The 21,174-nt window shown below is 38.2% G+C and overlaps 1 pseudogene; it reads right to left on the reverse strand.

Annotated features, from left to right (window-relative positions):
* Nucleotides 1-1,558: 1,558 nt before the first annotated feature.
* The window catches only part of LOC114892047, a 25,640-nt pseudogene continuing 6,024 nt past the window's right edge, over nt 1,559-21,174 (reverse strand).

The raw sequence follows: 21,174 nt of genomic DNA on the forward strand, positions 1-21,174 counted from the left end.
ATAAGGCATAAAACTAAGGAATGCTTGGAAATAACGCCCATTCAGTTGTTGCTTCTCAGTGCCCATAACATAGCTGACTATTCCCTGCTGAAAACTCTGGTCTCAAGATCACTGTTCATTTAATTGATGGCTAATGTCTTCATTACACAGCTGTTAGTCCATCAAGAAGATAGTTAATGAACTTGGCAATATACATTGCATTAACTTTTTGCCCTAAGGTTAATCATGGGATTATTTTCAAATGTGCTTTTGATGTGCTAAGCTTCCCTAATAAATATGATTAAGTAAGATAAGTTGAGAGGAAGAATATCAATTCAATGAAAATTGCTTAACATTAGGCAGTAGATTTATATATGAGTAAAGGGAAATTTAATGTCTGTACTTTATGGCTCTTAAAGGATATTTGGCTGTGACCCAGATGCTAAGCTTTACCTTCACTGAGTTAAACCAGGAACACTGATTTATACACCAATATGATGTTCTTCAACTGAGTACCATTCAGGGCCTTATTTTTGCAAATAATATGTTCTTTTCCTCTTTCTTTACATCAGAATAAGCATTATACTTCTTAGCTAGAATAATAATAGAGGATAATCTATTATAATAGAGGATAATAATAGAGGATAATCTATTATAATAGAGGATAATAATAGAGGATAATCAATGAGGGGAATAAACAATGTTGAAATAGTAGACTCCTAAGAACAAAATGTGTTTTATTAAAGAAACATTCTCCCAAGCATTGTAAGTAAATTTACATTAAATATTAAAGCTTTCTAAAGAAAAATCTATTTACTCACTTAAAAAAAAAAAAAAAAGAACAGTGCAAAGTGCCCTTGCTGTTGCTACTGAAACTACTTTTGTCAAGACTATCCCTCTAATATCCATCCTTCTGAGTGCTATAATTTTAGCCCTTACTGACTCATTCAATATTAGACTAAACTCTAGGAATAACAATAAACTGTCCAGCATTTAGAACAACAAAGACAGTAGAAACACATTTTGTGATATAATTCTCATCTTAGTTTGTTAGTCTTATTAAGAAAAATAGTCTCGGATTTAAAGTTTCTATCATTTGTCCAGGTCTAAAATGATGTTTTCTAAAAACATTTTAATACAGTCGATTAAGTCACTTTCTTCTGTGCCAGTCAAAGTCCCAGAGAGACTATAATGATGACCTCAGTTTGGGAATGATGGCAACCACCATTGAAGAGAGGAAATTAGTTTATATTTGAATGGGATCCTTTTTTTTTCAAGTACAAAATTAGTACTCTCTCCCTCTTAGCACAAAATGTACTTGCTAGGATAGATTCAAGCTTCCTTTACTCAGCCCTCCATCTGGATTAATCTCGGCTGAAGGGGAGAATCACAAAGCAGATGTCCGTCAAGGAGGATGGTCTGACCTCTTGGTTTAGAAGGCGGGGTGGGCCATAGCTTCTACTTCTCCAGTGGCTTCTCCCTCCAGACATAATCTCCATTTAGCCTGCTGCTTTAAGAACATGGGTTCCATTTCTTTTGTTGTTTTTGTCTGAGGCTTACTGCAAATATTACAGCACAGCAGAAAGATTCAAACGGCTCCATGTGGTGTTTTGAAATTCATCCCTCCTGTAGGCTGAGTGACCTGCAGGTTGGACAGACTGCCAAAATCCAAGAGCTTCAGCATTTCCTTACTGTCAGGATCTACTTCAGTGATTTCCTGATCCCGGGCTGAGACCTCAGGCACGTAATTATCTCCCCTCTCCCTCGCCTCCTCCTGCAGCTTGATGGAGATACGTCTCACTGGACCACTCTGAATCCGCTTCATCAGATGTGTGACATAGCCTGAGATCTTGTTGTGGAGCTTCTTGCTGGGAACGATGGCGATCTCCTCTCACATGTGCTTGTTGGTGTGCAAGTCGTTGCCCAGGCGCATGTAGTACTTCTCAATGATGACCCGGGCCGCCTTCTTCATGGTTTTGGTGCAGAAGTGGCCCGTGTTGGCGGTCCTTGGTAAAAGAGGTTCATGTCTTTATTAGATGACAGACTTTAGGTCTCTGGAGTATTTTTCAGAGAATTTTTGCTTTTCAAGAACAGCTACACAAAATAATCTTGAGCCAAAGTATTCTTTCTTTAGATTTCTACCAGAAGGGGAATAGAACTACAAAGTTTTATTTTCAAAATTCTCATGTTCAGGTCAATAAATATTTAAAGTCTATAAAGCACTATACTAATGAGAAGACAGGGATTGGAAGAGTTGGTAAGATCAAACCGAAAAATGAAGACAAACAAAACGCCATATTTCTGCCTTCCAGTTGCTGATATCTTGTTGAAGAGATGAGGACATGTCCTAATAATCTGGTACAAACTGAGTTGTACCAAGTGATGCAAAGGAAGCTCAGACTCATTGGGGGTGGTAGTGATGTGATTATTGGGGAAAGCCTTTTGAGTGTTGACCATTGAGTTGAAGCTCCGAGGTCTTCAACAAAGTGGAAGAGCGTTACAGACCCAAGAAGGAACTTGCACCAAGTCCCAGCAGCTTGAGGGCTCAGATTCCATTCTAGGAAAAAGGCTACAATGAAGGATGTATAGAGGGTGTGATGGGACGAGGTGGGAGATAAAACTGTAAAACGATGGAATGCCTTACTTATCTTTTTGTAATTTTTTTGTCATTATTGGAAGTACATATACATATATTCCCTTTCCAGAATGTGTCGTCCTACCATAACACTATCCAGAATCCAGAAAATGATGACAAACAGTTCATGTGTTTCCCCTTGACAACACTTCATCCTGTAATGCGTCCATCTCAGGGGGTCCCAAGCCAGTCTCCCCTCTTTAGCTTCTGGTACCTTTTCTCTTCACCATGGCTTTCTAGATCAGAGGCCAGCAAACATTTTCTAGAAAAGGCCAGATGTTAAATATCTTAAGTTTCACAGGTCAAACATTCTTTTTACAGCTACTCAACGCTGCTGTTAAAGAATGAAAGCACCCATAGACAATAGGTAAATGAATGGTGTGGCTGTGTTCTGATAAAACTTTATTTAAAAAGCAAGTGGCAGGCCAGATTTGGACCACTGGTTATAGTTTATGGACCCCTGTTCTAGGACTATCAACTCCTTTGTCTTCTCCAAAGGATCTTAGTTGTTCCTACTCTCTGTCTTCAGTCAGGACTGCTAGTTATTTGAAATCATCAGATTTCCAGTCTTGGTGAATCTGGGGTAGGACCTGATTTTGGAAGCAATGTTAAAAAGGATGGTCTTTTCTTGTCTGAACTTCAAGATGAAGGATCTAGAAGACAAAACTTTTAGCACAACTCTAGGGTGTTACTGTGTTTGAAGTGTCTCTCTTTTTTCTAGTTTTGCCAAAGACATCTTTCTGCTAATTTAGCTCATTTGGGCCAGGGCTTGAGAATGGAACTAGGTGTGTAATATATTCCAAGAAAGAGGTCAGCCAGAAGTGGAAAGATGGGAGATGAAGAAAAATACCATTTTGCTATATTTGTAATCCCCAAACCTAGTTTTTGAGTGACCACTATTTGTCAATCCACTAATTTTCCTTTAATTTAACTATTGTAACACGGGATCCAAAAAAATGAAGCATTTCAGCTTAATGTATACACAGTGGAAAAATCCATTGGAGATTGTTCATCAGGAGAATAAGCGTTCAGAATTTTTTATAGAAAATATAATTCTGATAACAGTGTACAGTATAGAAGAACAAGTGGGCTTTAGTTAAAAAGTCTCAGTGGTTGCCAAGGGTTGGAGGGAGGGATGGATGAATAGGCAAAACTAGGATTTATTTATTTTTATTTTTTGCGGTACACGGACCTCTCACTACTGTGGCCTCTCCCGCTGCGGAGCACAGGCTCCGGACGCGCAGGCTCAGCGGCCATGGCTCACGGGCCCAGCCGCTCCGCGGCACGTGGGATCCTCCCAGACCGGAGCACGAACTCGCGTCCCCTGCATCGGCAGGCGGACTCTCAACCACTGCGCCACCAGGGAAGCCCCAAAACTAAGATTTTTAAGGCAGTGAAACTGTTCTGTATGGTATTATAATGGTGGATACATCTGATACATTAGTTCAAACCCATAGAATGTGCAATACCAAGAGTGAACCCTAATGTAAACTATGAATTTTGGGTGATTATGGTGCATCAATGTATGTCCATCAATTGTAACAAAAGTACCACTCTGATGCAGAATTTGATAAAGAGGGGAGACTATACTTGTGTGAGGGCAGAGGGTATATGAGAAATCTCTGTACCTCCACTCAATTTTGCAGTGAACCTGAAACTGCTCTAAAAATTAAATTCTACTTTAAAAGAAGTCTCTGACAAGGAATAATCCCAGATTTAACTAGTGAGATGGCATACATAGGTGCCATTTATGGCCCTCGGAGACACCCTTAGTAAGCGCACAAAGACAAAATTCCCAAAGGGCAGAGTAGGGCTGGAAGAGATGCAAGGCGTTTGCCTTAAGACTGTGGTCTAGACAGAGTGCCGCTCTGTCAGTCAAGCAGTATGCAGATTGTACTTTCCAAAATGACTGCAACAAAAGCTCCCATCCCACATTTCTTCTTCCTGTGTGATGCTGTAGCTCCTCTTATAGAGGTGTAGGGGCTTTGTTTCTCCCCTTGAATCTGACAACAGCAGAACTGATGCTATGGAACTTCCAAGCTTAGGACATGAAAGTCTATATGGATTTCACCTGGAGCTCCTGAGACACTGTTCTGGAAATTAGTCACCATGCTATGAGGAAGTGGCAAGACCACACGGAGGTGGTCTAACTTTCTGGCTAAAGCTCCTTTTGAGGTCCCAGCCAGTAGCCAGCATCAACCTCCTGACATGTGACTAGGTGAGTCACAAGGTGACTCTAGCCCCAAACACCATCTGCTGCAATAGCGTGAGAAACCCCACCCCCAAGCAAACACTGCCTAACTGAACCTAGTCAACGCCCAGAACAATGAGAGAAAATAATAAAGCGATTTTTATTGCTTTGATGTGAATCTTTACACAGCAATAGATAACCAAATAAGTACAAGGGGTACAAAAAGAGAGGCCCAAGCTGGGTAGTTCCTGCTGTTTAATAAATCAGTAGAAAATAATAGTTAATAATATCATGTCTAGTTCTTATGTTCACTTTTTAATATTTCCATCAAGTGGCCCAAGATTCCTTTTAAGGACCACTATATTCCCCATATTTCCTAAGAGTGCTAACAGGACTGACAAGATCTGGTTTCTCAGATGCAAATGGTCCACATGAGCCAGAAGCCTGGGAACATACACATCATGCCCAAACAACTATCCATGTATTTAATTTAAAAATAAAAAAACATTGCTCATCACTCCATAGGTACTAGGCTGATACATTCAAGTCACAAGATATCAAACCCTAGAGATACAATGCCTTTTTTAATTTTGCAAAAATTGCCTTTTTATCCTTAACGCATTAATTCATCTTTTACTTTTTTTATTTATCTTGCTCATGCAGTAGCATATCTCCTGGGATCACTGCAAATCTTGATAAGGCCCTGTGGTGTGTACTTTAACCTAATTATAGAAGCAACTCCAATGGCCTCTCATTCACTTGGATGCGAAAAGATGCATGACTTAACAGGGTCACATTCTTGGGCTAATTCCACTCTTCAGTCAGCCAAGAGGCAGCTGCTTGAGCATGTCCAAGGATGTAGAATGTGGCCACTCCTGCTTCCATGCCAACACCCACCCTCTTCATTCTCTACAAACAAAATTCTCTCCCACTTAAGGGCAAAGGATAACATCACCTCTCTGGCTTCTAGCTGCCCATTCCTTCCTCTAATTTGTATAACCACATTCCTCACTTCTTCCCTCCATGACCTGAGATAATGTGTCTTTTCTACTTCAAGTCAAAATCTTCCTCTTTTTTCTGAAGCCTACCACTTCCCAACTTTTTTTTTTTTTTTGCGGTACGCGGGCCTCTCACTGTTGTGGCCTCTCCCGTTGCGGAGCACAGGCTCCGGACACGCAGTCTCAGCGGCCATGGCTCACCGGCCCAGCCGCTCCACGGCATGTGGGATCTTCCTGGACCGGGACACGAACCTGTGTCCCCTGCATTGGCAGGCAGACTCTCAACCACTGCGCCACCAGGGAAGCCCCACTTCCCATCTTCTCAGAGACTTTCTCCATAAATAATACTCTCTTTTCTGTATCTTCAACCTCTTCCTCTTTCCTGACACTTGACCCTCTGCCTATAAATTTTTTTAAATTTTCCCATTCTAAAGATTAACTCTTCCTTGTCCTCGTATCTCTTTAGATACCTCCTTGTCTTCCTTTTCAACCAAACTTTTTGAAAATGTTGTCAATATTTGATTTCCCTTGCTCAAATTCTATTCATTCTTTGTTCTAGCATCATCTCAATATTGCCTACATCATTTGAATGGTTGGGGTCACCAATGATTTTTGGAAATTATTCCAAGACTTATTGACTTGCTCTTTGTAAATCTTTAGAGATTCTCAACCATTTCATCCTTTGGAAATAACCTATCTTCCCTGTTTTCCACATCACTCTCTCCTAATTTGACTTGACTTCCCTCTCTTCCTTCCCTCCCTCCTTCGTTCCTTATTTTGTCTTTTCTCTCTCAATAATATATAGGGTCTTGTATTAGTCAGCTCAGGCTGCCATAGCAAAATATTATAGATTGGGTCACTTATAACAGAAATTTATTTTCTCAAAGTTCTGGAGACTAGCAGTCCCAGATCACCGTGCCAGCCAATTCAGTTCCTGGTGAAGTTTCTTTTCCTGTCTTGCATATGGCCACCTTCTCGCTATATTCTCACATGGAGTTTCCTCTGTGCATGCACAGAGAGTAAGCAAGAGATCTCTCTCTCCTCCTCTTATAAGACCAACAGTCTATGGAATTCAGGCCCCACCCTTAACTCTTTTAACCTTAATTTCCTCCTAAAGATCTTATCTCCAAATACCGTCACGTTGAAACTTAGAGCTTCAACAAATGAATTTGGAGAGCGGACATAATTTAGTCCATAGCAGGTATAGTTTGTCACATAAAAACTAGGCAGAGGCACACAGTTCCACGTTTGCTTGCAGATTGGGCACCTCTCTCTTTCCCCTCTGTTGCCCTTAGTGAGTTGTTGGCATTTACTTTCACACCTGTTACTTCAGAGTCCCAAGATGGTTGCTACATCCTCAGAGGTTTTCCTTGAGAGGCTGAAACCAGGCAAACCTATGAGCCAAGTTCCTTTTTTTAGAAGCAAGAAAATAATAGCGGCCCTCAGACTCCCTTTATTTCTTCCTAACCGGAACTGCCTCACATGCATATCAATGGCAAGGGGGATTTCCACAACTGATTTCGTCTAATCAACATCCACTTTCCCTGGGATAAGGGAGGGGTGATTCTACAGCACACAGGGTTCTGTCAGTCATGCAGGCAGAAGGACATGGCTGACTTCTATCTTTCTGACTGCCCTCCTTCAGCCTTCTTCTTAAAAGCCTCTTACTTCAACTGGCCCCTTGTATTTCAGTCTCCAGGATTCTTTACTTGGACTAATATTCTCTCTATACTCTTTTCCCAGGTAACCTCATTTATGCCCACTGTTTGCATTACACCTTAAACATTATAGACCCCCAAATCACTTTCTCTAGTCTAGATATCTTCTACTGGCTAAGCTTATATATATATCTAAATGTCTTCCTGGCATTTCTACCAGGATTTTTTGCAGACATCTCGAAGTCAACATGTTGAAAAATGAAACTCATTTCCGTTTCCAATGCCACACATTCTCCATCTCTTTGGTACTCTCTCTGTTGTTTAGTGGAAACGTCTCATAACGATTTACCCAAGCAAACAAACCACTATTATCTTAGGTGCCTTCCACTCCCTTACCTACCACATCCATTTAGTTACCAATATCTCACAAATCTCTGCACTTTTTTTCATCCCTACTACCTCGCCTTCCTCCTTTAGCTTCATTTCCTACTATTTCCTTTCTGTCATATTACAGTATTTATCAATCTAGGACCTGCTTCTAATAATGCGCACCTTTGTTTGCATATCTTTCATGACTGCCAAATTTTAAGGGACAAGAGGGCATTTTTACATTCTTCTTTTACATTCTTTTTTTTTTTAACATCTTTATTGGAGTATAATTGCCTTACAATGGTATGTTAGTTTCTGTTTTATAACAAAGTGAATCAGCTATACATATACACATATCCCCATATCTCTTCCCTCTTGCCTCTTTTACATTCTTGTACTCATTGCAACCTGGTACATGGTAAGCCCTCATGAAACTAAGTTCAATTCAGCGACCGAAACTCATATATATAGAAATGATAATGCAATGTCCTTGCACTGGGCTTTCTTGCTCTTCTCAGCATAAGACACTTGAGGGAAGAATCTTTGTTGTTCCCTTCCTTTGTAACTTTCCAAAATACTGAGTGCAGTGCTTTTTACTACTGATGACAAACACATTCAAAAATATCAATAGATTAACTCCAGAAAACAAAGCGATATGCTCTATAGTTGTGGGTGGACATGGCATTGATATATTTTTCCATGTTGTATGCAGTACTTTCCTGTCTGCATTACACATAGACTCCCTGGAGTTGGTCACCATCAGGGTGTGTAATTCTGTAAAATGGAATCTTGGCTCAGATCAGGTCTGTGGTGTCTTCTGGATCTCATGTCTTGTGATTCCATGATTATAAGATTACTGAGAGAAACAAGTTCATTTTGACGTAAATAAGCCCATGAACTGGGGAAGGAAGAGTGCTGTCCCTGATGATGTTCTGTAGTAACCATTTGGCTCAAAAAAAATGAAAATAGTTTATTTTTAACACTAGGGGATAAATCTTAATCTTCGAAGTTCTCAAAGGTATGATTTTCTTTTTGGAAAACACTATTTAAGAACATCAATACACCCCTTTGAACTTGGGTCAAAATTTGATGACATAGCATTAATGGTTATGTCAGAACTACTGGGACAAATCATAGGTATTGAGATAGTCTTTCGTCAATGAAATTTTATCAGTGTAATAGCTATTTCCAGAATACACCCCCATAATTAAAACTAAGATAGGATATGGGATTAAAATACCAAAAACAGTGGATCATATTGAAATGGAGCAGGACCCTATGGTCCTTGCCCCCCATGTCTTCAGCCTGCCTTTTGTCTGTGGAAAAAGTTTAGCCAAAGAACAAGTTTAATCAGAAAATGAGAAAATGCAGAAACAAAAGATAACAAGAAGACTAAATAATAATAGTTTAGTCATTAAGCAGAGTCAAGGACCTTTAGTTCCTCCTCAAGGGCTATAGATAATATTCTGAGCCCTATCCTGTGAACTGTCTTATAGATACTGAGATCCCCACCAGGTGGAAGAAGTTAACTACATGAGGACCAGGCTGTAGACATGACATAAGCTGCCACAGTTCTGAGAACTGGCCTCAAAGAAATGGGAACAAACTGACCCTGGAACTAAAGACTAACTGTATTTAAAACAATCAAGATGATGCTGATCAGACCACCACATGACCAATCTCATAACGACTGTCAGAGCTGACTGCTGTTTCTGCATGTAGCCCCCTTCCTCTGTCCATAAAAGCTCTTGCCCCCTGATTGTCAGTGTGGGGCGGAGTAAACCTTTGGACAGGTATCTGCCCTCCTCATCTCCCTCCACACATTGCTGGCATCTGAAATAAAGCAAACTTTCCTTTCCACCAACCCAGCCTCTTTATTGGCTTTTGAGCAGTGAGCTCAATTTAGGTTACAATATCACATTTAAACTTATTTTGACTAAGTTGAGTGAAATTTGCTTTCCTTCTAAGAACACGTGATTTTCAATTAAATTACTAGAAATAAAAAATAAATTAGTTATCCTCTCTAAGTTCTTATTTTCATTCCATTATTAACCTCCTCCTTGCTTTGAAAGTTTTGCACTTGAGAGCTTCCCTGGTGGCGCAGTGGTTAAGAATCCACCTGCCAATGCAGAGGACACGGGTTCGAGCCCTGGTCCGGGAAGATCCCACATGCCTCGGAGCAACTAAGCCCATGCACCACAACTACTGAGCCTGCGCTTTAGAGCCCGCAAGCCACAATTACTGAGCCAAAGTGCCACAATTGTTGAAGCCCGTGCACCTAGAGCCTGTGCTCTGCAACAAGAGAAGCCACCGCAACGAGAAGCCTGTGCACCACAACAAAGAGTAGCCCCGCTCGCCGCAACTAGAGAAAGCCCTCATGCAGCAATGAAGACCCAATGCAGCCAAAAATAAATAAATTAAATAAATAAATTTTTTAAAAAAAGAAAGTTTTGCACTTGAAATTACCCTCTTTACTCATAAATTTATCTCATCTTTCTGAAAGTATGAGGAGCAATACACTTTATTTATACAGTGTTTTACCATCTGCAATGTCCTTTTTGATCTATTTAACTACATCTAAACCACACGTTAATCTCATGAAGCAGACAAACCAGATATAATTTCACAGATGAGGAAACTGTCACCTTTACCCAAGATCGCATGATTAGAAAGTGATAAAACCAAGAGAAGACTCAATATCGTTTGATATTTAGTCTACTGCTCTTTGCAACTTGGCAACCATTCCAAACTCAAAAAATATATCTCCCTCTGCCTTTTATAAAACAGCATTAAGATCGCACTGAGATGCACAGGGTATAAAATTGCTTGTATACTTTTGATCTTTTCTTTCTTCTTGCCATTTCAGTTTTGAAATGGCAAACCTTGGGAAGGTATCTCAGGTTTATACAGTGAAAACTTTACTTCTCAGGACTTGGGAAAGTCTAGTCAACATTGCTGAAATAGAAAAAAAACATGTTCTTCATGGAATATTCATAAGACAAATGTATTTTTAAAACTTGCAAAGCTGGCTGAGCTACAACCTCATAAGTGATATTTCAAAACATGTTAGAGGTCTTCTGCTTGTGGCCATAACAAAGTAACTTGTACCAGACTAATCCTTTCACCAGAGACAACTATAAAACTGAACAAAATATAGGAAATGATTATTTTTAGATGTTAGACTATAGGCAACACAGATCTGTGATCCCCAAGGGGAGCAGGGGAGCCTTAAGATCACAGTTATACAAGCTTCTACCTGGAGGCATTCTGCAAATGGTAGGGTGGGGGCAGGGCAGGGAGCCCCAGCAGGGTACAGGTGTCTCACTGGTCAGAGAAGGCAGATGTCATAGCCCTGGGCTGCAAGGGTGGCTGGAAATTGTGGGCCAGGAATGAAGAGAAGGGAGTCATACAGAAATGAAGTTCCAGAATTCTGCACGTGGTTCCCCTTACTCTTTGGTGCAATACAAAAGTGTGTATGCATAACGCAGAATCCATAAGGCAGGGTAAAAAACGCTATCAAATAAAGAAAAATTACTGGGGAAGTTTGAGTTGAAAAACTATTAGAACTCATCTAGTCTGGGAGACACTTGAGTACTGACCAGAGTGGAGACAACTCATTAAATACCCCTGACATTCAATGGAGACGCAGGGAAGGTCATGCTAATCTAGTTCCACAGTAAAACTACTCTGAAGTGTCCCTAACAAAGAGTAAAAATTATCCTTGAATAAGTTCAGCTTAAGTAAATGCATTACCTATCTGCTGGAACAAAATTCAATATTCTATTAAGGAAGACTGTAAAAGCCAGCTCTTTAGCAACATAGCATCCATAGTATCCGGTATATAACAAAACATTACTAAACATTGTGAAGAAGAAGCAAAATGTGATGCAGAACCAAAAGAAAAGTCAGTCAATATAAATGTAAATTGTTTATTTTTAGCAAAATGAGATAGATCTCAAAAAACTTTGAATGTTTTGAAGTATGATAGCTGTTTTGGAAAAAACTTTTTCCAAAATAGATAAAGGCACAAAGAGAAAAAATTTTAAAGGAGTCAGAAAGAAAAAACATAAAAAGAGCAACCACTAACCTCATTAGAAACAACGTATGCCAGACTACATTAAACTGACATCTTTAAAGTACTGAAAGGAAAAACTAAACCTAAAATCTTGTAAATATCCTCCAAACATGAAGGAAAAATAAAGACATCTTTAGGCATACAAATACAGAAAGAATCTGTCATCATCAGGCAAGCACTACAAGATATATTAAGAGAATTTCTTCAGACTAAACGAAAAATGTTTCCAGATGGAAATTCAGTCTACACAAAGAATGGAGAGTTCCAAAAAAAGTAAATATGTAAATAAATATAAATTATTTTCTCTTGTGGCTTAATTCCAGAGAAAAATGGAAGTATGCTGTTACAAGTATACTTGTATACAGTATATATATATATATATATATATATATATATATGTCAGTAAAGAATGAATATTGTAAACTGAAGAGCAACCAATTTAAAGGAGAAAGGAAAGAGAAGAGGCATAGCTGAAAAACCAGTAGAGGACATAAAATGGTATCTTTAAAAATATTTAATCCAAAAGCATGCAAGAAAGGAAGAAAAAAAGAAAAAAGATCTAATGGGACAAAAACATAGTGAATACAAGATGGCATATTTAAACACAATCAATTATTTGGTAATTGCATCAAATAGCACTAGACTCTAATTAAAAGGAAAGGATTATCAGACTGAATTTTTAAAAAAACAATATGCTGTTTATAAGAGAGAAAAGGATGGAAGAAGGTATACCTCTTAAATATTCAGATAAATGTTGGGCTGGCTATATTACTATCAAATTAGGCTTCAGGACAAAATAATATTTTTAGAGGGAAAGAGGGACATTCTATAATAAAAACGTGGTCAACAAGAAGACATTAAAATCATAAATGTGTATACACCTAATCACAGAAATTCAAAATACAAGAAGAAACTAATGGAACAGAATGGAGAAATAGGAAATTCCACAGCTAAAGTTTTAGATATCAGTACTCTTTCCTCAATGATAGAATAAATATACAAAATGCTCTGTGTGGATACAGAAGACTTGAACAGCACTATCAATAACTTAACTAACACAATACACATTTTTTCCCAAGTGATCATGGAGAATTCATTGATATAGACCATATGCCATGTAACAAAACAAATTACAAAAAAATTTAAAGAACTGAAATCATGAAGGGTACATTCTCTGACAACAAAGAAATTAAATTAAAAATGATTGAAAAATAGATATCAGAAAATTCCCAAATATTTGGAAATTAAGAAATCTATGTCTTAACCCCTTGCTCAAAGAAGAAATTAGAACGTATTCTTAAGTGAATGACAATAAAAATATCACTATCAAAATTTTTGGGATGTAGTGTTTTGGGGAAATTATATATCTCTACTTGCCTATATGAAAAAGAGGAAAGGATTAAAATCAACAGTTACTGCTTTCACCTTAGGAATCTAGGGAATGAAGTCTAAACCCAAAATAAGCAGAAGGAAGGAAACAGTACTGGTAAGAGTGGATATCAGTGAAGTAGAAAACTGATAAATAAAGAAAATCATGAAATCAAAATTTGGTTCCTTGAAATGTTAACAAAATTGATAACACCCTACCTTAACTGATTAAGATAAAGACAGAGAAGGCACAAATTATCAATACCAAGAAAGAAAGAAAGAACATCAGTAATGATCCATAGACATTAAAGGAATAATAAAGTTTATGAATCACGTTATATCAATAAATTCAACAATTTAGATTAAAGGGCAAATTCCTTGAAAGACACAAATTACCAAAACTGGCGTAAGAGGAAACAGAAAATCTAAGTAGCCCTACAATAATTAAAGACATGTATTTCTATTCAAAAACCTTCCCAAAGTAAACTCCAGATAATTTCATTCATGAATTCTACCAAACAATTAAGGAAAAAATAATATCAATTTTACAAAATGTATTAGAGTTCAAAACATGGTCTTGTCTTTATTCTTTGATTTTAAGAGTAGCTCACTAGGTTTAGAGATTGGCCCAATCTCTAAATGATATGACAATCATGAAAATCTTAAAAACTGTGTTGAGGAAATAGATAAAACTAAATGAGAACAAGAATCTAATTCAAAACACTGATATTTGTCATTCTTTCCTAAGCTAGGCAGGAAGCTGAGGACACTAAGTGAGAGTTCAGATAGGTTTTACCACGCTCTGTCACAGGTATCCTATACTGAGTTGAAACTATATGATCCTAGTATCCTGCCTCATTTTTCTCTTCTCTTTCATATGAGTCATTTAAATTTGCTGTATCTTCTCTCTTCTCCCATTCCCAGCAAAGAAGCCGCTATCTCAGCCTGGATGTGGAGAGAGGCCAGGGAAGATTCTATGAAGACGTGATACCTATGCTGAGCCCAGAAGGGTGCACATGTGCTGTATGCAGACGAAGCAGCCAAAGAAGCCAGGAAAGCAGCATGGCCAAAGGCACAGAAACAAGAAAGCTTGCATTTAAAGAACTATAAGAGGCTCCTCCATATTGGACCAAAGAGAAATGCAGAGGTGGGGGAAAGGGGCAGAGGGGTCAGGGTAGATCACAGATCACATCCGAATGTGGCATCCTCCTGAGGAATTTATCTTCGAAAACAGGAAGTTACTGAAGGATTGCAAACATGATCAAATCTGCAATGTGCAAAGGACACTCTGATCATGCATTTGAGGGAGGGTGGACCTGTTCATCAGATATCACAGTAGTTTAGTGCAAGACAATGAGGTCCTGATCAAAATTAGAGACAGTGGAGAACAGAGAAAGGAATACATATGGATACAGAGTCAGAGTCCATAGGACACAGTGACTGATCCAACATCAGGGGTGAGGAAGAGGAAGGAGTCTAGCTGATTCTAAGGTTTCCTGCTCAGATGGCTGTGTGGATAGTATGTCCTTCACTAAGATGAGGTCCCACTAGGGGACTAGGGAGTTACTATGCTTGCATTTGTGAATTGATGAGGTATGAGGTGAAATGTGAGGTCTAATAGGCATTTGTATATATCCTGCACTCAGGAGAGAGGACTACAGACTGATATTTGGGTTTCATCAGCACATGAAGTGAATGTGCAACCAAGGTATATATAAAATGAGAAAAAAAGATATATGTGGCTGATGTAGCCATGTGAATAGAAGAGATCTCCACGATATAGAAAGGGAACATTACATAAGTAGTGTCAGAGGGGATTTTTATGTTATATTTATAAATATATCATTTCTATGTAAGCTAGAAACTTTCCTTGTTCCAGATCTAAGTTGTACATTCCTAACTCTGGGAGTGATTTCAAGGATGACATCTTTTACTCCTAAAGGAAGCTACTGGAACAACAATAGAAAAGATAACAGTCAGTGATTATCTCTTGATTATAAAATATTAGGGAAAAAACATTCAACGTATATGTACTAATGATGGAGACACCATATGTTCAGCAAGAGTCAATTCTCCTCTAGCCTATAAACTGTACAATAAACTCCATCTCCTCTACAAATGTCACGACCAACACCTCCTCCTTCTGGTCTACTGTCACAGCAATACCCCACAAAGTTCTGTAAAGCTGTAATGCAATTTTTTTTTTTAACATCTTTATTGGAGTATAATTGCTTTACAATGGTGTGTTAGTTTCTGCTTTATGACAAAGTGAATCAGCTATACATATACATATATCCCCATTATCTCTTCCCTTTTGCATCTCCCTCCCTCCCACCCTCCCTATACCACCCCTCTAGGTGGTCACGAAGCACCGAGCTGATCTCCCTGTGCTATGAGGCTGCTTCCCACTAGCTATCTATTTTACATTTGGTAGTGTATATATGTCCATGCCACTCTCTCACTTTGTCCCAGCTTACCCATCCCTCTCCCCATGTCAAGTCCATTCTCTAGTAGGTCTTCGTCTTTATTCCCGTCTTGCCCCTAGGTTCTTCATGACCTTTTTTTTTTTTTAGATTCCATATATATGGGTTAGCATACGGTATTTGTTTTTCTCTTTCTGACTTACTTCACTCTGTATGACAGACTCTAGGTCCATCCACCTCACTACAAATAATTCAATTTCATTTCTTTTTATGGCTGAGTAATATTCCTGGTATATATGTGCCACATCTTCTTTATCCATTCACTTGTCAATGGACACTTAGGTTACTTCCATGTCCTGGCTACTGTAAATAGAGCTGCAATGAACATTGTGGTACATGACTCTTTTTGAATTATGGTTTTCTCAGGGTATATGCCCAGTACTGGGATTGCTGTGTTGTATGGTAGTCCTATTTTTAGTTTTTTAAGGAACCTCCATACCGTTCTCCATAGTGGCTGTATCAATTTACATTCCCACCAACAGTGCAAGACGGTTCCCTTTCCTACACACCCTCTCCAGCATTTATTGTTTGTAGATTTTTTGATAATGGCCATTCTGACAGGTGTGAGATGATATCTCATTGTAGTTTTGATTTGCATTTCTCTAATGATTAATGATGTTGAGCATTCTTTCATGTGTTTGTAGGCAATCTGTATATCTTCTTTGGAGAAATGTCTATTTAGGTCGTCTGCCCATTTTTGGATTGGGTTGGTTGTTTCTTTAATATTGAGCTTCATGAGCTGTTTATATATTTCAGATATTAATCCTTTGTCCATTGATTCATTTGTAAATATTTTCTCCCATTCTGAGGGTTGTCTTTTCATCTTGTTTATGGTTTCCTTTGCTGTGCAAAAGCTTTGAAGTTTGATTAGGTCCCATTTGTTTATTTTTGGTTTTATTACCATTTCTCTAGGAGGAGGATCAAAAAAGATCTTGCTGTGATTTATGTCAAAGAGTGTTCTTCCTATGTTTTCCTCTAAGAGTTTTATAGTGTCCGCTCTTACATTTAGGTCTCAAATCCATTTTGAGTTTATCTTTGTGTACAGTGTTAGGGAGTGTTCTAATTTCATTCTTTTACATGTAGCTGTCCAGTTTTCCCAGCAACATTTGTTGAAGAGACTGTCTTTTCTCCATTGTATACCCTTGCCTCATTTGTCATAGATTAGTTGACCGTAGGTGCATGGGTTTATCTCTGGGCTTTCTATCCTATTCCATTGATCTATGTTTCTGTTTTTGTGCCAGTACCATACTATCTTGATTACTATAGCTTTGTAATATAGTCTGAAATTAGGGAGCCTGATTCCTCCAGCTCCGAATTTCTTTCTCAAGATTCCTGTGGCTATTCAAGGTCTTTTGTGTTTCCATACAAATTGTGAAATTTTTTGTTCTAGTTCTGCGAAAAATGTCAGTGGTACTTTAATAGGGATTGCATTGAATCTGTAGATTGCTTTGGGCAGTATACTCATTTTCACAATGTTGATTCTTCCAATCCAAGAACATGGTATATATCTCCATCTGTTGGTATCATCTTTAATTTCTTTCATCAGTGTCTTATATTTTTCTGCATACAGGTCTTTTGTCTCCAGGTAGGTTTATTCCTAGGTATTTTATTCTTTTTGTTGCAATGGTAAATGGGAGTGTTTTCTTAATTTCATTTTCAGATTTTTCATCATTAGTGTATAGGAATGCAAGAGATTTCTGTGCATTAATTTTGTATCCTGCAACTTTACCAAATTCATTGATTAGCCCTAGTAGTTTTCTGGTGGCATCTTTAGGATGTATAGTATCATTTCATCTGCAAACAGTGACATCTTTACTTCTTGTTTTCTGATTTGGATTCCTTTTATTTATTTTTCTTCTCTGACTGCTGTGGCTAAAATTTCCAAAAAAATGTCGAATAATAGTGGTGAGAGTGAGCAACCTTGTCTTGTTCCTGATCTTAGTGGAAATGGTTTCAGTTTTTCACCATTGAGGATGATGTTGGCTGTGGGTTTGTTATATATGGCCTTTATTATGTTGAGGTACGTTCCTTCATGCCTACTTTCTGGAGGGTTTTTATCATAAATAGGTGTTGAATTTTGTCAAAAGCTTTTTCTGCATCTATTGAGATGATCATATGGTTTTTATTCTTCAATTTTTTAATATAGTGTATCACATTGATTGATTTGCATATATTGAAGAATCCTTGCATTCCTGGGATAAACCCCACTTGATCACAGTGTATGATCCTTTCAATGTGCTGTTGGATTCTGTTTGCTAGTATTTTGTTGAGGAGTTTTGCATCTATGTTCATCAGTAATATTGGCCTGTAGTTTTCTTTCTCTGTGACATCTTTCTCTGGTTTTGGTATCAGGGTGATGGTGACCTCGTAGAATGAGTTTGGGAGTGTTCCTCCCTCTGCTATCTTTTGGAAGAGTTTGAGAAGGATAGGTGTTAACTCATCTCTAAATGTTTGATAGAATTTGCCTGTGAAGCCATCTAGTCCTGTGCTTTTGTTTTTGGAACATTTTTCATCACAGTTTCAATTTCAGTGCTTGTGATTGGTCTGTTCATATTTTCCATTTCTTCCTGGTTCAGTCTTGGAAGGTTGTGCTCTTCTAAAAAGTTGTCCATTTCTTCCAGGTTGTCCATTTTATTGGCATAGAGTTGCTTGCAGTAATCTCTTATGATCCTTTGTATTTCTGCAGTGTCAGTTGTTACTTCTCCTTTTTCATTTCTAATTCTATTGATTTGAATCTTCTCCCTTTTTTTCTTGATGAGTCTGGCTAATGGTTTATCAATTATGTTTATCTTCTCAAAGAACTAGCTTTCAGTTTTATTGATCTTTGCTATTGTCTCCTTCATTTCTTTTTCATTTACTTCTGCTCTGATCTTTATGGTTTCTTTCCTTCTGCCAATTTTGGGGGTTTTTTTTGTTCTTCTTTCTCTAATTGCTTTAGGTGTAAGGTTAGGTTGTTTATTTGAGATGTTTCTTGTTTCTTAAGATAGGATTGTATTGCTATAAACTTCTCTCTTAGATCTGCTTTTGTTGCATCCCATAGGTTTGGGGTCGTGTGTTTTCATTGTCATTTGTTTCTAGCTATTTTTTTATTTCCTCTTGATTTTTTCAGTGATCTCTTGGTTATTAAGTAGTGTATTGTTTAGCCTCCATGTGTTTGTATTTTTTTACAGATTTTTTTCCCTGTAATTGATATCTAGTCTCATAGGATTGTAGTCAGAAAAGATACTTGATATGATTTCAATTTTGTTAAATTTACCAAGGTTTGATTTGTGACCCAAGATATGGTCTATCCTGGAGAATGTTCCATGAGCACTTGAGAAGAAAGTGTATTCTGTTGTTTTTGGATGGAATGTCCTATAAATATCAATTAAGTCCATCTTTTTTAACGTGTCATTTAAAGCTTGTGTTTCCTTATTTATTTTCATTTTGGGTGATCTGTCCGTTGGTGAAAGTGGGGTGTTAAAGTCCCCTACTATGAATGTGTTACTGTCGATTTCCCCTTTTATGGCTATTAGTATGTACCTTATGTATTGAAGTGCTCCTATGTTGGGTGCATAATTATTTAAAATTGTTATATCTTCTTCTTGGATTGATCCCTTCATCATTATGTAGTGTCTTTCTTTTCTGTTTTAATACTCTTTGTTTTAAAGTCTATTTTGTGTGATATGAGAATTGCTACTCCAGCTTTCTTTTGATTTCCATTTGCATGGAATATCTTTTTCCATTCCCTCATTTTCAATCTGTATGTGTCCCTAGGTCTCAAGTGGGTCTCTTGTAGATAGCATATATACATGTCTTGTGTTTGTACCCATTTAGCCAGTCTATGTCTTTTGGTGGGAGCATTTAATCCATCTACATTTAAGGTAATTATCTATATGTATGTTCCTATTACCATTTTCTTAATTGTTTTCGGTTTGTTTTTGTAGGTCTTTTCCTCCTCTTGTGTTTCCTGCCTAGAGAAGTTCCTTCAGCGTTTGTTGTAAAGCTGGTTTGGTGGTGCTGAATTCTCTTAGCTTTTGCTTGTCTGTAAAGGTTATAATTTCTCTCTCAAATCTGAATGAGATCCTTGCTGGGTAGAGTAATCTTGGTTGTAGAGTTTTCCCTTTCATCACTTTAAATATGTCCTGCCACTCCCTTCTGGCTTGCAGAGTTTCTGCTGAAAGATCAGCTGTTAACCTTATGGGAGTTCGCTTCTATGTTATTTGTTGTCTTTCCCTTGCTGCTTTTAATATTTTTTCTTTGTATTTAATTTTTGATAGTTTGATTAATATGTGTCTTGGCATGTTTCTCCTTGCATTTATCCTGTATGAGACTCTCTGTGCTTCCTGGACTTGATTAACTATTTCCTTTCCCATATTAGGGAAGTTTTCAACTATAATCTCTTCAAATATTTTCTCAGTCCCTTTCTTTTTCTCTTCTTCTTCTGGAACCCCTATAAGTCGAATGTTGGTGTGTTTAATGGTGTCCCAGAAGTCTCTGAGACTGTCCTCAATTCTTTTCATTCTTTTTTCTTTATTCTGCTCTGCAGTAGTTATTTCCACTATTTTATCTTCCAGATCACTTGTCAGTTCTTCTGCCTTAGGTATTCTGCTATTGATCCCTTCTAGAGAATTTTTTATTTCAGTTATTGTGTTGTTCATCATTGTTTGTTTGCTCTTTAGTTCTTCTAGGTCCTTATTAAATGTTTCTTGTGTTTTCTCCATTCTATTTCCAAGATTTTGGATCATCTTTACTATCATTATTCTGAATTCTTTTTCAGGTAGACTGCCTATTTCCTCTTCATTTGTTAGGTCTGGTGGGTTTTTATGTTGTTCCTGCATCTGCTGTGTGTTTCTCTGTCTTCTCGTTTTGCTTAACATACTGTGTTTGTGGTCTCCTTTTCACAGGCTGCAGGTTCATAGTTCCCGTTGTTTTTGGTGTCTGCTCGTAGTGGTTAAGGTTGGTTCAGTGGGTTGTGTAGGCTTCCTGGTGGAGGGGACTAGTGTCTGTGTTCTGGTGGATGAGGCTGGATCTTGGGTTTCTGGTGGACAGGTCCGCATCTAGTGGGGTGTTTTGGGGTGCCTGTGAACTTATTATGATTTTAGGCAGCCTCTTTGCTAATGGGTGGGGTTGTGTTCCTGTCTTGTTAGTTGTTTGGCATAGGGTGTCCAGCACTGTAGCTTGCTGGTCGTTGAGTGGAGCTGGGTCTTGGTGTTGAGATGGAGATCTCTCAGAGATTTTTGCCATTTGATATTATGTGGAACTTTGAAGTCTCTGCTGTACCAGATTTCTGAACTTGGCTCTCCCACCTCAGAGGCACAGCTCTGACACCCGGCTGGAGCACCAAAACCCTGTTATCCACACAGCTCAGAATAAAAGGGAGAAAGAAAGAAAGGAAGGAAGGAAGGAAGGAAGGAAGGAAGGAAGGAAGGAAGGAAG

Source organism: Monodon monoceros, unplaced genomic scaffold (assembly GCF_005190385.1).
Source record: "Monodon monoceros isolate NGI ecotype Baffin Bay Population unplaced genomic scaffold, NGI_Narwhal_1 Super_Scaffold_12, whole genome shotgun sequence".
Classification (NCBI taxonomy): Eukaryota; Metazoa; Chordata; class Mammalia; order Artiodactyla; family Monodontidae; genus Monodon; species Monodon monoceros.